Source organism: Macrotis lagotis, chromosome 2 (genome assembly GCF_037893015.1).
Source record: "Macrotis lagotis isolate mMagLag1 chromosome 2, bilby.v1.9.chrom.fasta, whole genome shotgun sequence".
NCBI lineage: Eukaryota > Metazoa > Chordata > Mammalia > Peramelemorphia > Peramelidae > Macrotis > Macrotis lagotis.
The window spans coordinates 246,948,468-246,964,301 of NC_133659.1; the positions used below are offsets into that span (position 1 = coordinate 246,948,468).

Here is a 15,834-nt window from a genome sequence, read left to right on the forward strand (position 1 = left end):
AAGATGAGTCTCCCTGATTCCAAGTTCAGTGCTCTACCTGCTGAGTCGTCACCTAGTTACTTTTGAGAAAAATGAGTTAACTATATAGATCTGGGAGTTATCTGCATAAAGTATAGTTTAAATGGAATTATGAAGTTAGAAGTCAGTTTTGAAAGTGTTGAGGAATCAGTGAGAAAAGAGGATTAAAAGACACCAAATAAAAAAAGGTTTTTTTTTTCCTGAAAATTTACCTAAAAACAGAACAGAAATATAAGATAATAACTTTAAAGGGATTGAGGATAATATTATTGAGCTTTTTAAGATTTGGAGAAATGGGAATATTTGAAGATTAGAGGGACAGAGGTAATGATTTAGAGGGCAATGTACAGGGGAAGCTCAGAGGAGATTGTGTCAAAGTCCCTTATAGACATGATGTTCTTAGCAACTAGAAGGATTAAAATTGTATCAAAAGCTGAAGGAAAGGAGAGAAGAATAGAAAATGATAAAGGCTTTTGAGATAAAGAGAAGTGGGAAAAAAGAATGAAAACCTTCAGTTTTCTTTGTAATATAAAGATGGTAGCAGCTCAAAGGAAGTTATGGTTGAAATCTTTCCTCTTTGACCTCATATAGTACTTTCTTTTAAAATTCTATTTCACTTTACTATGCAACCTTGTATGCTTTAATTTCCTACATTTGAATCTTATCCTGCTATAAGCTCTATTGGCAGAAGGATCATGTCTCATCTAAACTTAGAGTCTCCCTTAGCTGTTAGCACAATGCTAAATAAATGTTAGCTGCATGAATGAATGCATTTTCAACCCTCATGGGACTAGCTTCATCACAAAGTTTAATAATAGCACATATGAATATTTCTGGGTCAATTCCATTCTCTCAACTACCAATTATTTTGTGTTTGTCTATGATCAAGTCTCTGTGCTATGTTGTCATAAAGAAAACAAAATAGGACAACAATTCTCCTTAAAGAGCTTAAATTTGAATGAAAGAATCTAACCTTTCTAAAAATAAATAAAAAGTAAATGTAATTTTAAGATAGAAAGAGTACATATAACTGAAGGTATTGGGGAAAATTCAAGTACAAGAAGATACCTGAAATTTGCATGGATGGAAATAAAGGATTCCAAACTACAAAGGCAAAGAGACAAAAGAGAGGGTTAAAGTGAAGGGTTTTCAAAAATTAGACTGAGGATTTTCAGATTTAGTTTAGAAACAATCGGTAATTATGCAATATTTTTAATGGTCAGGGAGTACATAATGCAAAATATTACTGTAATAATGAGAAAATAGATTTTAAAATAAATGTATTTGCCTCTTTTTCTATGTGCTATCTTCAATACCTAAAATTTGCTTTTAATTTTTATGAATAATTAATGGTATTCAACTACTTCACTAGAATTTATTATGTGGCTGAAGCTCATTCATTGCTCTCAAACTCTCTGAAGATTCCTGGGATTATATAAAATTCCTTTAAAAATTATACATGTATCCTCAGCAACATTGAAGGCCTTGTGTCTGTATTTTATTTTCAAATACAGCCAAAATATGTTTTATTAATATATTTTAGTGATTTCATTCAGAATAATTAAAATATAAATCTCATCAAATAGAGCACATAAAAATTTATTTTAAAAAAATTCCTACCACAAGACTCCTTGGAACATTGTAGATCTGATATAGCAAATCAGTTCAGATCTTTCTACATGAATCTAAAAGAGTGAAGGAAAAAAGAAACTTCTTTTCTTGGTATTTTGAATTAGTCATTTTTAAAAATTATATTTTTCTAGAAATATTCTTGTTGCATTTCATTAACTTGAACTTTGAATTTATTCTAGGAATAATAATGTTACAAGTAACTGGCAATTCGGTGGAGTAAATGCTAGCAGTATTCTCATTTTATAGATGAGGAATTGAATGCTGAAAGAGGCTAAATAACTTATAAGGATTTACAAAACTTGTATGTGTCACAGGTTACATTTTAATTCACATTTTCCTATTTCTACATTTTATGCCTTATCAACTACAAGACCTACTTTCCTTTTGAGGAGATGATAATGTTTAGATAATTTACTGTTGTTTTAGAAAAATCTCACTGTGCTGGAGCAGGTATGTTTCAGATTGGTCTATCTAGTAGCTAACAAAGTAAGATCAACTAAACTACTATAGAGGAAGGGCATTCAGGATAGAGAAAGGATATTTAACAAGGATGAAGTGTTCATCCTTGGGAATCTCACCTGTCCCAGCTTTTGTCATGATGCTAGTCTGCCAATCGAAAGTCTCAGAAGGAATCCTTAATTTTCATTTATTTTTGTAATTTTATTTGTGTGTGTGTGTGTGTGTGTGTGTGTGTGTGTGTGTGTGTGTGTGTGTGTGTGTTTTCTGTAACCAAAACGTTCTGGCATGCTTGGACTCAGACTGAATTTCAAAGAGAATTGTGTTCATGGAAAAACAAAAACAAACAAAAATCCTTAAAAGGGTAAGTCCTTCAAAATATAGTTTTAAAAACAGCAGGACTTGGGAAAAATTTACATTAGTTTACACGGCTGACCCCTTGGAAATATTGCTCCTCTCAATTAAAGAATAATAGAATGCTAGAGAAGCAAAGGAGATTGTAGAATTTCTAATCAAATCCTAACTTTTTAGAGTTAAGGAAACCTAGTCCAAGACAAATAAGGTGATTCATCCCAGATTAACCAAGGTCTAGGATAGCTCTAGATCCCAAATTTTCTAACTTCTGAGGACAAAGCTTTTTCCACTTATAGACAGGAGATATGTGGCAGACACAGAATGGAGAGTATCTATGGAAATAAAGCATGGGAGCAAATAATTCTCATATTTTTAAAAGTTACTACCTCCCCATCTCTGGAAAGCATTGCTTGTTGAGTCCCACAGGCCTGCTATTCTGTTCATTCTTAGACTGTATCTCTACCATCAATTACTGTCTTTGTATTTTACACTATATTCACCACTACTTAAATGAATGTGATTTTTTAAAATGACCTTGACTTTTTCACATGTTTTTGTCATGTATCTTCAACTTTCTTTTGTGACGATAAAGCAGTCTACTTTTTCTTTGCTTATTTTATTCCTTCCTCATGCTCAGGGCAAGTCTCAAATGACAGAAAGTACATTGTTGAAAGAAATAATAAAGAAGATAAGGCTGGTGAGTTGGAACCCAAAGAGAAGTTGTATGGCATAGATCCTTTTTATTTTTTCCAATCACATATAAAGATTGTTTTTAACATTTGTTTTTATTAAATTTTGAGTTTCAAATATTTTTCTCCTTTTTTCTCACCTATTCTCCCTTTCCAAGAAAGAGCACAATCTGATATAGGCTATGCATGTACAATCATGAAAATATATTTCCACCTTCATGAAAGCCAAGATCAAGATAGATAGAGAGAGAGAGAGAGAGAGAGAGAGAGAGAGAGAGAGAGAGAGATTTGATTGCATCTTACATCTTTCAAGAAATTGCCATGGCAAACTGGTATCCTAGAAGGATGGAACAAAATAAAGTATTGAAGGAATCCATTGATCACCTCTTGAAAGAGATCCCCACATGAAAGCTCCAAGTAATATTGTAGCCAAACTTCAAAACTTCAAAATAATCAAGTCAAGCAGAAACTACTGTCACAGCCAAAATGAAACAACTCAGATATCAAGGAGTCACAGACAAGACTGCACAAAATTTAACAGCTTCCTCATTAAAAGATTGAAGGATTAGAATATGACATTCTGGAAGGTAAAGAAGCTTGGATCACCACCAAGAATCAACTCCCCAGCAAAATTGAGCAATGCAACAGGGGCCTTTCAAACTTTTCTTATGAAAAGACCAGAGCTAAACTGAAAATTTGATCTTCAAATATGAGACCCAAGAGCATCATAAAGAGGTAAGCAGGAAAAAAATGTTATTCAATAAAGTTAAACTATTCACATCCCTACTTGGAAGATATTCAATGATATTCAACTCTTGAGAACGATATCTCAATTTTTTTCAATTGCTATTCAAAGCATTATTTTGGTATGAAAATGATAGAAAAGACTTGGCTCTCTCTCTACACACACACACACACACACACACACACACACATATATATACATATATATATATATATACATGTATGTATATAGACAGGGTGTGTTTATAAATTGACCTTGATGTGATGGCATAAAACATTAAAGGGTTAAAAAAAAGATTGTACTGGTGGAACAGAAAATAATATGGAAAGGAAAAATAAAAAGAAGGGATGCTGATAAAATGATGGGCACAAAGGAGAGCTGAAATAGAAGGGCAAAGAGGAAGAAAAGGGAGCAGGGTTAATAGAAGGGAGGGCAGATTGAGGTATGCCCTGGTTAGAAAGCAAAAACCTGATGATGAGGGAAAGGGTGAAAGGAGAATGGAAAAGTAAAAACAGGGAGAAAATTATATATATATATATATGGAAATACTCATTTAGCAATCATAACTGTTAATGTGAATGAGATGAGCTGTACCATAAAATGGAAGTGGGTGACAGAGTGGATTAAAAACAAGAATCCTATAATATGTTATTAACAACAAACATATTTGAAGCAGAGAGATCCAGTTAAAGTAAAGGTGAAAGGCTAGAACAAAATATATTATATACTTAAGCTGAAGTTAAAAAAAATCAGGAGTAGAAAACCTGACATCAGCCAAATCAAAAGCAAAAAAAAGAGATGTGATTAAAAGAGATAAGGAAGGAAACTATATCTTGCTAAAACAATGAAGTAATATCAGTACTAAATTTACATGTACTCAAGTAGTAAAGCATACACATTCTTAGAGGAGGAATTAAGTGGTTGGTATATGCCAGGCACTATGTCAAATATTTGGAATATAAAAGAGGTAAAACTAATAAGCCCTGCCCTCAAAGAACACACCTTTCTAATGAAAAATATTGACATGTAAATGACTGGAAAGTATTCAAGATGTTGAAAGAAAATAGTAGATAATATGAAAAGTTGAGGCACTAGGAACTGAATGAAGGAAAGAATTGGGAAAGGCTTCTTCAAAAACACTGAAGGTTAATTTGAATTATAAAGGAAGCAAAGGAAACATGTGAGGCAAAAGAAAGGAGGCAAGTTATTCCAGGTACTGAGAATAGTCAGTAAAAAGACATAGAGGTAGGTGGTAGAGTTTCATCTTTAAGAAATTCCAACTGGAAAAGTATGATTATATTGTAGAATATGTGAAGAGGAGTAAGGTATAAGAAGGAAACAAAAGGTATAAAAAGGACTGAAAAGAAGAAAGTATAAAGGGAAAAATTAACTAGAAAATAAATTAAGAAATTTTACTTTTATTTGCTTCAATTAGAAAAAAGAACAATTAATGAAATTGTAAAATTATATTAAAGGATCAAAATAAATAGGAAAATATAATCAATAAAGCAAACATATTAATAGGTAGTAAAAATAAACCTGAAGAACAAACATTAGAATTAAAAAGAATATAATGAATCTGCAGTGCAGATTTAGAAGAAGCAAGAAATAGAAGTAGTTTAATTAGGAAGATAAAGTCATCGTTTCAACTTGTGAAGAATTTTTTCTACTTTTTTTTTCAACTTTTTTTTCAATTGTTATTCAAAGCATTATTTTGGTATGAAAAAGATGGAAGAGACTTGACTCTCATTTGCAATTGTGCCAAAATATTGAATTGCTGGTTCATTATCCTGGCCTCCTCCTTCTTTACTCCACATATCGAATTAGTTGCCATTTCTAATTTCATAGTTTCTTTCATCTGATCCCTCCTTTTAACTCATACAGCTGTTACCTTGGTTCAAATTTTCATCGCTTTTGAACTGGATTGTTGCAAGACTCATAACTGATCTCTATTATGCTTCATAAAAAGGCAAGCATAGCAATCATGGTCCCAAAGCAATAGTAAAAATACACAATTAAAGGACATAATCAAGAAAGTTATATTATCCTAAGAGCTGTCACAGCAAAGTAACATCAGAGCTAAGCATATATATGTATCAATTGACTTAAGCATCTAAATGTTGAAAGGAAAAATTAAATGAGTGATGGAGAGAAATAGAAACTAGAGCTATGATATTGGTGGGCTTCACAATAAATCCCTTTCGATCTACAAAATCTCACTTGAAAATTCACATGAAAGTAGTTTAGGATCTGAATAGCATTTTCCAGAAGTAAGATGAAGTATTCATATTATTCAATTATCCATAGCACAAAAATTGATCATAAATTAGTTGAAAAATATTACAAGCAAATGCAAAAAGGAAAAATCATAATTGCATGTTTATGAACTACATTAAAATTATATTTTGAAAAGGAAGCACTGAAAAAAATTTAGAGATTGAATAACATTGTTAAAGAAGGAGCTAGTCAAAGAACAAAATCACGGATACAACGAATAATTTCATTAGTTATTGAAAACAATGTGAAAACCTGCCAAAATTTGGGGGATATTGTCAATGAGGTTATTAAGTGAAAATATTTGTTCAAATATATTTATCAATAAAATAAAGGAAAAGCAGAGTAATAAATTGGAAATTAAACCACATAAATTAAAATAAACATATCAAATTAAGAAACCTGAATTAAATACCACCACAGAAATTCTGAAAATCAAATTAGGAATTAACCAGATTTAAGGGAAAAAATTTGAATTAAAAATAAAAGTGTTTTGATGGTGACAACAATAATACAGATACCATCAAATAACTTAAAAAATACAATAGGTAAACCAAATTACTAGCATCAAAAAAAATGACAAATTTGCTACAAATGGAATAAAAAGGAAATCATTAAAAACTATTTCATCTAATTAGGTTCTCAAAATTGTTAAACTAAGTGAAATACATAAAACATACAAATACTCAGGTTGACAGAATTAGACATAAAGAATTTAATTCATTTTGAGAAAAAAGAACAGAGAAATAAATTCAAAAATGAAAAACACATTTAAATTCTGGGACCAGTAAGTTTTACTCCTGACTCCAGGGCCAGTGCTCTATCCACTGCACCACCTAGCTGCCCCCCCCATAAGTGCTTTAAAAAAATTTAAAAGTGGGGCAGCTAGGTGGTGCAGTGGATAGAGCACTGGCCCCGGAGTCAGGAGGACCTCAATTCAAAACTGGCCTCAGGCACTTAATAATTGCCTAGCTGTGTGATCTTGGGCAAGTCACTTAACCAAATTGCCTTAAATAAATAAAATTATAAAAAGTAAGGATTCTACCAAGTTTTCTTATCTGATACAAGCAGATCTTACTACCTAAATCAGGGAATGTCAAATCAAAGAAAGAAACTATAAAGAAATATTCCTAATGAACATTGATAGAAAAAAGCTAAAATATTTGCAAGAAGATCACATTAGTGATTCACAAAGATTATATTCTATGATTAGATTAGATTTAAATTCAGAATTAAGGCAGATTAAATATCAGGAAAACTATTACATTCCTAATAGCAAGAAGAATATAAAAGTACATGATAATATCAATAGATGAAGGAAAAGTACTAATAATATAGAAGTGACTGAATCTTACCTTAATAGGATTGATAATAGCTACCTAAAACCAGAAACGAGAATTATATATAACAGGCTTTAAATTATGGATTGAGGAAATAAGCAAGGTTGTCTGCTTTCAGTGCCACAATTTGAATTTGTGCTAGAAATAGAAATAAAGGGAATAAGCAAACAAAAAGAGCAAACTTTTTTTTTGCAAATGGTATTATGATTTTCCATTTTCTAATTTCATCAAATAATTGGTGGCATATTAATTGTTATTGAGAAGACTAAGTTAGTACTATAAAAGTAACAAATACTATCTAAATAGATTTACTTTCAATGCCACAACAAACTATTAAATGAATATTTTAGAGAGTCAAGTAATAATAATAAAATTCATACAAAATAACAAAAGGCCAAGACTATCAGGAGGAATAATGAAAAAAAGAAGAAAAGATTTAGTCATAATTGCTTAATATGTTGATAGAGAAGAACTAAGTACTCTTTTTTAACAGGTAAAAAGTTAGGGTATGACTTGTTACAGTAAAAGTTCGAGGTTTTGGTGACAATAAGAAAAATCAGTTTAAGGATATGGTTATTTCTACTGGTGATGCAGTGTAGGAAAAGAGTTTGTCTCTGAATCTTAAAGATATTCAAACTCATGACTTTGGAAAAGTTGGAGAGCTTATTGTGATTAAAGATGATGTAATGCTTTTGAAAGGAAAGGGTGTAAAAGCCCAAGTTGAAAAACGTGCTCAAGAAATCATTGAAAATTTAGATATTGTTGATAGTAACTATGAAAAAGAAGAGTTAAATGAACATTTGACCAAACATTCTAATGGAGTAGGTGTAATAAAGGTAGATGGAACAAGTGATGTATAAAAAAATGAAAAGAAAGACTAGGTTATTGATACACTAAGTGCTACATGTGTTGCTGTTGAAGAAGGCATAGCTCTTGGAGGTAACTCTTCATTGCTTCGATGCTTTCCTGTCTGGCAAGCATTAACTCTATTTAATGAAGGCCAAAAAATGTGAATAGATATAATTAAGAAGACATTGAAAATCCCTTCAGTGACCATTGCTAAGAATATGAAAGTTGGAGCTCACTGAGAGTAGAAAAAAAATTTATAAAACCCCTCAGAGATAGATTATATTACCATGCATAAAGATTTTGTAAATATGGTTGAAAAAGGAATAATTAACTCATCTCAGGTTGTTGGAGGATGTTAGCGTAGGTTCTCTATTAACAACAGAAGTTGTTGCTACTTCAGTTCCTAAAGAAGATAAGGAACCTTCAATGTGAGGGATGGGTGACATGAGTAGAGGTATAGGAGGTGGCATGTTTTAATTTCTAGAATAATGCCGTATCATTATGATCTGTGATGAAAGCATGAATCAAAGCAGTGTTCTTCACTAAATTTAAGAAATCAGTTGGAGAGAGGACTGAAGTAAAAGCTGATGTTAAAAAAAATCAGTTGACAAATTATGTAATGGCTTATTGCTGTCATTATCCATGCCTACAGATAATTTATTTTGTATTTTTTGAGTAAAGATATTTATACATTCCTAATCCTTGAAAGATCCATGTACTTTTCAATTTAAACCAAATGAAGCATTTTATTATTATTCTGTTAAATCAAAATTTTACTGTTTTTCATCACCAGAAGGAAAGTTCAGAGGCAGACTTTCTGTTCAGACACAGAGTAATTAAAATTCCAAAGTTGAGAAATATCAAAATTTATGATAACCTTTGTGTAATGAAGTTGTTTAAAGGTACATAGAGAACTAATTCAAATTTTTTAGATAAAAGAATTCCCAAAATAATAAATGGTCAAGTTTTAAGAACAGAATTTTAGAGAAAGTAATTCATGTTTTGAAAAAGGAACATTCCAAATCATTAATGATTAGTGAAATAAAAATTAAAGAAAACCTGGGATTTTACCTTACACCCATCAGATTGACAAAATTGCTGAAGAAAAAGTGTTCAGTACAATTAAAAATAAGGTACCTTAATGGAATGGTGCTTTGGTTCAGTTATTCTGGAAAGCATTTTAGAAATGTGCTCCCCAAATTGTTTAACTATTCATACCCTTCTGCTCAGCAATACTATTCTTCAGTCTGTACTCCAAAGAAATAAAAGAAAGAGGAAATAAATACATCAGAACAAATTTATTGGAACTCCTTTTGGACTTGTAAAGAAATGAAGGAGTTGTTTATAGCTGAAGTGCTCAAAAATTTGGGGATATGACTGTAATAGAATACTTTTTTGATGTAAGAAATAAAGAAAGAACAATTTATATAACAACTTGGGAAGACTTGCATAAATTAATGAAACATGAAATAAGTAGAACCAGAAAATAATTAAAGTATATATATATATATATATATATATATATATATATATGTGTGTGTACACATACATATATATTAATATGCATATATATATGTATATATATATATATATATATATATATATATATATATATATATATATAAAACACAATGTAAAACCAAGCAACATTGGAAGATTTAAGTACTCTGATTAAAGCAGTGACCCATCATGACTTCAGAAGACACATGATGAAACATTCGCTTTACCACTTGTCTTAGAGATGATAGACTCAGGGTGCAATTTGAGAATCTATTCTTTTTAACATGGACAATGTGGGAATTTGTTTTCTTTGACTATGTGTATTTATTACAGGTGTTTTGTTTTCCTTCCCTTTGGACTCATTCCAGGAGGAAATGGGAGTTTGGAGGGAAAGACCATATATTCTTAATGATTTTTCTAAAATTTCATTTTCCAAGTTATTTAAGTATTTATTGGTGCAATTTATCCTGGCAAGGTTAATTGAATTTATCCATGTGATCACTTACTGTTTCCTTAATTATTTCATGCCTCAATCTCTTAATATTATTGATCTTATCCTTTCCAAAAAGAAGATAAAATGAGATAATAAGTAAAATGATTTGGAAAGTTTAAAGTGCTACCTCTCATTATCATGATCATCATCATCAATGACAGAGAAGAAATGTGAAATACTGGTAGATTAGCTATCATCCATTATTAGTGCACTAATCTACACTAACTAGTGGGACCAAATATTTTTTCTTCCTTTATTAAAAATAAAAGATTTTGTTTGTTTTGTTTTTGTGAATGCAAGACATTCCCCCATAAATACTGAACTGACATATATTGGGCTATGGAAAATTATTTGTTTGTAGATATTGATTTGTTTTACTATGAGTTAAATTTGCAGGAACTTTTGATTAAGAAAACCAAAGGAGACAAAGGTATTGTCTTCTTGACAGAAACTAAAGAGTGTCTGAGAGTTTTTGACATTAAGAAACATACATCCAAAAAAGTGAGATGCAATGAGGCAGGGCAAAAGGAATTGACTGGATTCAAAAACAATAGACTGGGAACCAGCGGCTATTGCAGTTAAAACTACCTCTACAATCTCATCCATTTCTTTCCTTCACCTTCCTCGAACTACAGGGAAGGCAGAGGGAATGGGGAAGGGGAAGGAAGTGCTGAAACATATGCTCCTCCTCACATTTTATTTCTCTTCTAATAATGAAGTGGTAATGAAGAGGCCTAATGATCAGCAGCATATATTGTTGCCTATAAGTAGAAGTTTTTAAGTAAATCCTTTAAATGCTTAGATGTATTTGTTGCCCAAAATTGACAGTGAAGTATAGGACAGTTTAGAACTATTTGTGTCCCAAATTATAATAGTCCAAATTTATATTAATTGAGAGACAGTTTACTTGAAAGGGAAAGGAGATTTATCCTCAATTCAGGTTGGGCAACCCTGAAGCAAACCAGTTAGAGAGAGATGTTTTACAAAGTTGGTAATGTCTTTTCTCCATACCTGATAGAAAGTTAATGAACCAGAGAGAAGCTTAACAGGGAAATGAGTCTCTAATGACTCATTTAATGACTCAAATGACATTTGGTGTTTTAATTCAAGTAATCAGAACCCCAATGAGCTATGTTTATTTTAACACCATTTCTTCCTTACTTGGTTCCTTAATTCATTTCTGTCTTTCTTTCTTTCTTCCTTCTTTTCTTTCTTCTTTTCTTTCTTCCTTTCTTTCTTTCCTCATCTTTCTCCCTTCATTCCTGCCTTCCTGCTTTCTTTCTCTCCCTCCTTCCTTCCTTCCATCCTTCCTTCCTTCTTCTTTCTTCCTTCCTTTCTTTTTTTTCTTTCTTTCTTTCTTTCTTTCTTTCTTTCTTTCTTTCTTTCTTTCTTTCTTTCTTTCTTTCTTTCTTTCTTTCTTTCTTTCTTTCTCCCTTTGTTTCTACCTGCCTTCCTGCCTTCTTTCTTTCCTTCCTTCCATCCTTCCTTCTTCCTTCCTCTCTCTCTCTCTCTCTCTCTCTCTCTCTCTCTCTCTCTCTCTCTCTCTCTTCTTTCATCCTTCCTTTCTTTCTAGGTCTTAGCTCATTCTGGCCTTGAAACTTCTCTCAATATAATGCCTATCAAATATATCTTTTTATTTATATATTTCTTCACTTGACTTATGTTCATTTTCTATACACCAAATAATAACCCATATAGTTAATTAATCCAAAAAATAAATATTGGGAACAAATTTTGGGAGAAAATAGTCAAGATAAAAGAGAATGGGAGAAGCAGACACAAAGATGAAACAGTAGGTTCAAGTCAAACCCACAATTAAAGCTGAAGAAATTGAAAAATTGTAAGAGCAAGTTAGAGTGGGATCATGGTTAGGTACATATTTAAGGAAGCAGGGAATTCATAAAAACCTCATTTAGAACCCAGATGTCAAGAGTTCAAAACCAAGTAAGCAATCAGAACAATAGAATGAAAGAAGGTAAAACTAGAAGTCCTTGAAAATATCTGACTCACATAGGAAGTCAGAAACCAAGACTGTTTAAAGCAAGCAAGCAGTCATACCTAACATATTACCAATGAAAGTTATATTGCTTCAGAAAAAGCAGCCAGCCTACTGTGATGTTCATATTGTATGAATAATATTGATAGAATCACAAAATTGTTAAACATACAGACTTAATTACACACTGAAAACCAGAGAGAATATTTACAATTTAATAATGTTTTAAAAAAAGATAATGTCTCACATGGATGAATGCTATGTGGTGGGTGCTGCAAATTCATTTTACTGTCTCATCAAACACCTATCAACACAAAAAAAAAACTATATATATAGCAAAAGTTGCAAAGGCTTATTGGTTTTCCCACATTAAAGTTGCTTTTAATGCCAAATAATTAAAATGGTATAATTTTTTTTAGGTTTTTGCAAGGCAAACAGGGTTAAGTGGCTTGCCCAAGGCCACACAGCTAGGTAATTATTAAGTGTCTGAGACCGGATTTGAACCCAGGTACTCCTGACTCCAGGGCCGGTGCTTTATCCACTACACCACCTAGCCAACCCTAAAATAGTGTAATTTTTTTGCCTCTTTTCTGATTAATTTAGAATCAACATTAGCAAATTAACTGGCACCCAAGTTGAAGAAAACTCCTTAACTTATATGTCAATTGTTTTAAATCATACAATGACTAAATTTCATTTGAATTAACATCTGTTCAACATGTCTGTCCCTCATATTTCATTATTTAGGATATAAAATTAAAACAACCATTAAAAGGTCCTCTTTAACCCAATCTTAAATTTAATAATTTCTACAATCAAACTGAAATTTTGAAAGAATTTTCAAGATATTTCAAGGAATGGGGAAAGGAGAAAAGATTATCTAACATGAATAATATGGATTCATATATCAAATCTTTTTTTTTACTTTGACTGAAGAGAAATATGTCATCTACTTCTTGAACCCTCTTGGACTAAGACCAAGTAGAGAAATAATATTGCCCATGGAAACTCGATTAGATATCCCAATGAAGTTAAATTATTTGTAACATGCATATAGACCATGAATAATAAATACATGATTTTTCATAATGGACATAACACAAAAATCTAAAATTCTTCTATTCATATCTTATAACATACCAGTTTGTCTTCTGCAAACATAGGCTAACAAAAACATATCTATTGGAAGTGGGGGGGGCAGCTAGTGACACAGTGGATAGAACATCAACCCTGGAATCAGGAGGACCTGAGTTCAGATTTGACCTCAGACACTTAGTAATTGCCTATCTGTGTGACCCTGGGCAAGTCACTCTTAACCCCATTACCTTAAACAAATTAAAAAAAACATATCTGTACAACACAAAGGCAGGCTGTATAATTTTTTGTTCCTCTCTACATCTTTCATTCTTCTCTCCTACTACAAACTAAACTTGATTACTCCTACTTTCCCCTCCTTTCAACCTTTTTTTCCTTCCTCAGTTTTTAAAACTCTTTCCTTCAGCTGTCAAATCACCAAATGACAATAATTTAGATAGGGTGGTATGTTCAGATTTGGCATATATGTTTAAGAACTGAAACTTTTAAAAATTATTTTCACCATTTCAATTGTTAAAATTGTCAAATTTTCTTATCACATAAGTATTTAGACCAATTCTTCTGGGATCTCTGAGGCATAAATAAACTACTTTGATGCATCATTAAAAAAATCTATAAATATTTTAGGCTACCTTAATTCAGCCATTGTTAAGTATAAAAGTCATTTTTCCAGTTACCACACAGTTCACATTTCTTTGGTCTTTGGTTAAAAAAAATTATCATTCTGAAAACAACTATTTAGTGAAGGAAAAATAATATTTAAGCTGTGTTGTGATACAGCTGACAAAATATTTTTTTTCATTTTTATCTGAACTCAGAATTGAATAGGACTAAATTGTTTTTGGAAAATTTCAAGATACATTTAAGGATGTCATGTTGCTCCTTAATACAGAACCCTTTTAAAAAGAATACTAATATTCTTCTTTAAAAACCTTGGAGGCAATGTAAAAATATATGGTATGGTTAGGAGATTGCAATTTGTTTCTTATGATCATTCTATTATCACCTGTAAACTTCTTTGATTCAAAAATATTTTGATATATCCAAAATCTTGCCTTTTGTTAATGATCTCCTTAGGGTCTATGTGTAGAAACTCTGGATCAAATGATTTAGACATCTTAGTCTAATTATATTATTCCAAAGTGCTTTCCAGAATGGCTGTTCTATTTACATGAATAATATGGATTCATATCTCACGTCTTTGTTTTACTTTAACTATAGAGAAATATGCCATCTACTTTGCACAATTTGAGCTAGGACCAAGTAGACAATGCATCAGTGCTCCTGCCTTTCCCCAACCTTTCCAACTCAACAATTCCTTTTTCTTATCCCTTACTTTTGCCTTGAAAAAACTATAGCCCTGGATTACTCCCATTGTATGCTCTTCTACTTCTATGTATGTGTAAATATTGTCTTTTCATAGAATGGAATAATGATAAGAATTTGATTTTTCTTTGTATTCTATATTCTATATTCTTTGTATTCTATATTCTATATATGCCTGAAACATGATAAAGGCTTAATAAACTCTTAATGGGCTCAATCTGAAAAGTTAGAAAAATACTAAAAACGAAAAAATGTTATTTAATAAAATTAATTTCTAAGTCCATTTTGTTGGAGAAAATAGGACTGGGTAGAGTCTTTGAATTGCAGAAAAGCAAACAAAAGAAACTTTAAAAAGATAAACAAGTATGCATACCTCAAAATGGACCCCTCAAGAAATCTAAGTGATGATTTAATTCTTACATTCTAAAAAAATAGAGAAAATAATATACAATATAGTCTTTCTCTACTCTCATCACAATTAAGGGTCTGCAAAGAAACAGAGACAAGTTTGTAATTTGGGTACTAAAAACAAAACAAATCAGAAAATAATCCCCTGTGACAAAGAAGAGTCAATTATTATTTCTTATAATTGGAGTACTACAGATTAATAGTAACAAAACAACAGTAATAGTAATTATTTCAATAGTTCTTTCTGTATGCCAACCTATCTGATACTTAAAATAGCCTTAGTAGAAAGGTACTATTATTAGTAGTACATTTCTACCAAGGTTATCATTATTAATCCCATTATCAAGGCAAACAGGTAAAAGGACTTGACTAGGGCCACAGTTAGTAAGAGATAAAGATCAGATTTAAAGTCCTTACTCCAGGCTCATCCCTATATTCATTGTATCATTTAATTGATGAGAGTCTTTCAAAAGAAGAGGTGGGGAATAAAAATGTTATAAAGCTAACATTTATTTGATCTAGAAAAGGACTATTTAAGAGAGTATAATGATAGAACTATAGCAGCCCATGGATTAAAGATCTGGTCTCTGAGGATAATCTTGCTGTTCAACTCTAGGCAAGATAATTCACTTTTCAGTCTTTTCTCTTCTTGTAGGATG

At 31.4% G+C, this 15,834-nt stretch overlaps 1 pseudogene; it reads left to right on the top strand.

Annotated features, from left to right (window-relative positions):
• Window positions 1-7,923: 7,923 nt before the first annotated feature.
• On the top strand, window positions 7,924-8,834 carry LOC141512156 (60 kDa heat shock protein, mitochondrial pseudogene; annotated as a pseudogene).
• The last annotated feature ends 7,000 nt before the right edge of the window (window positions 8,835-15,834 follow it).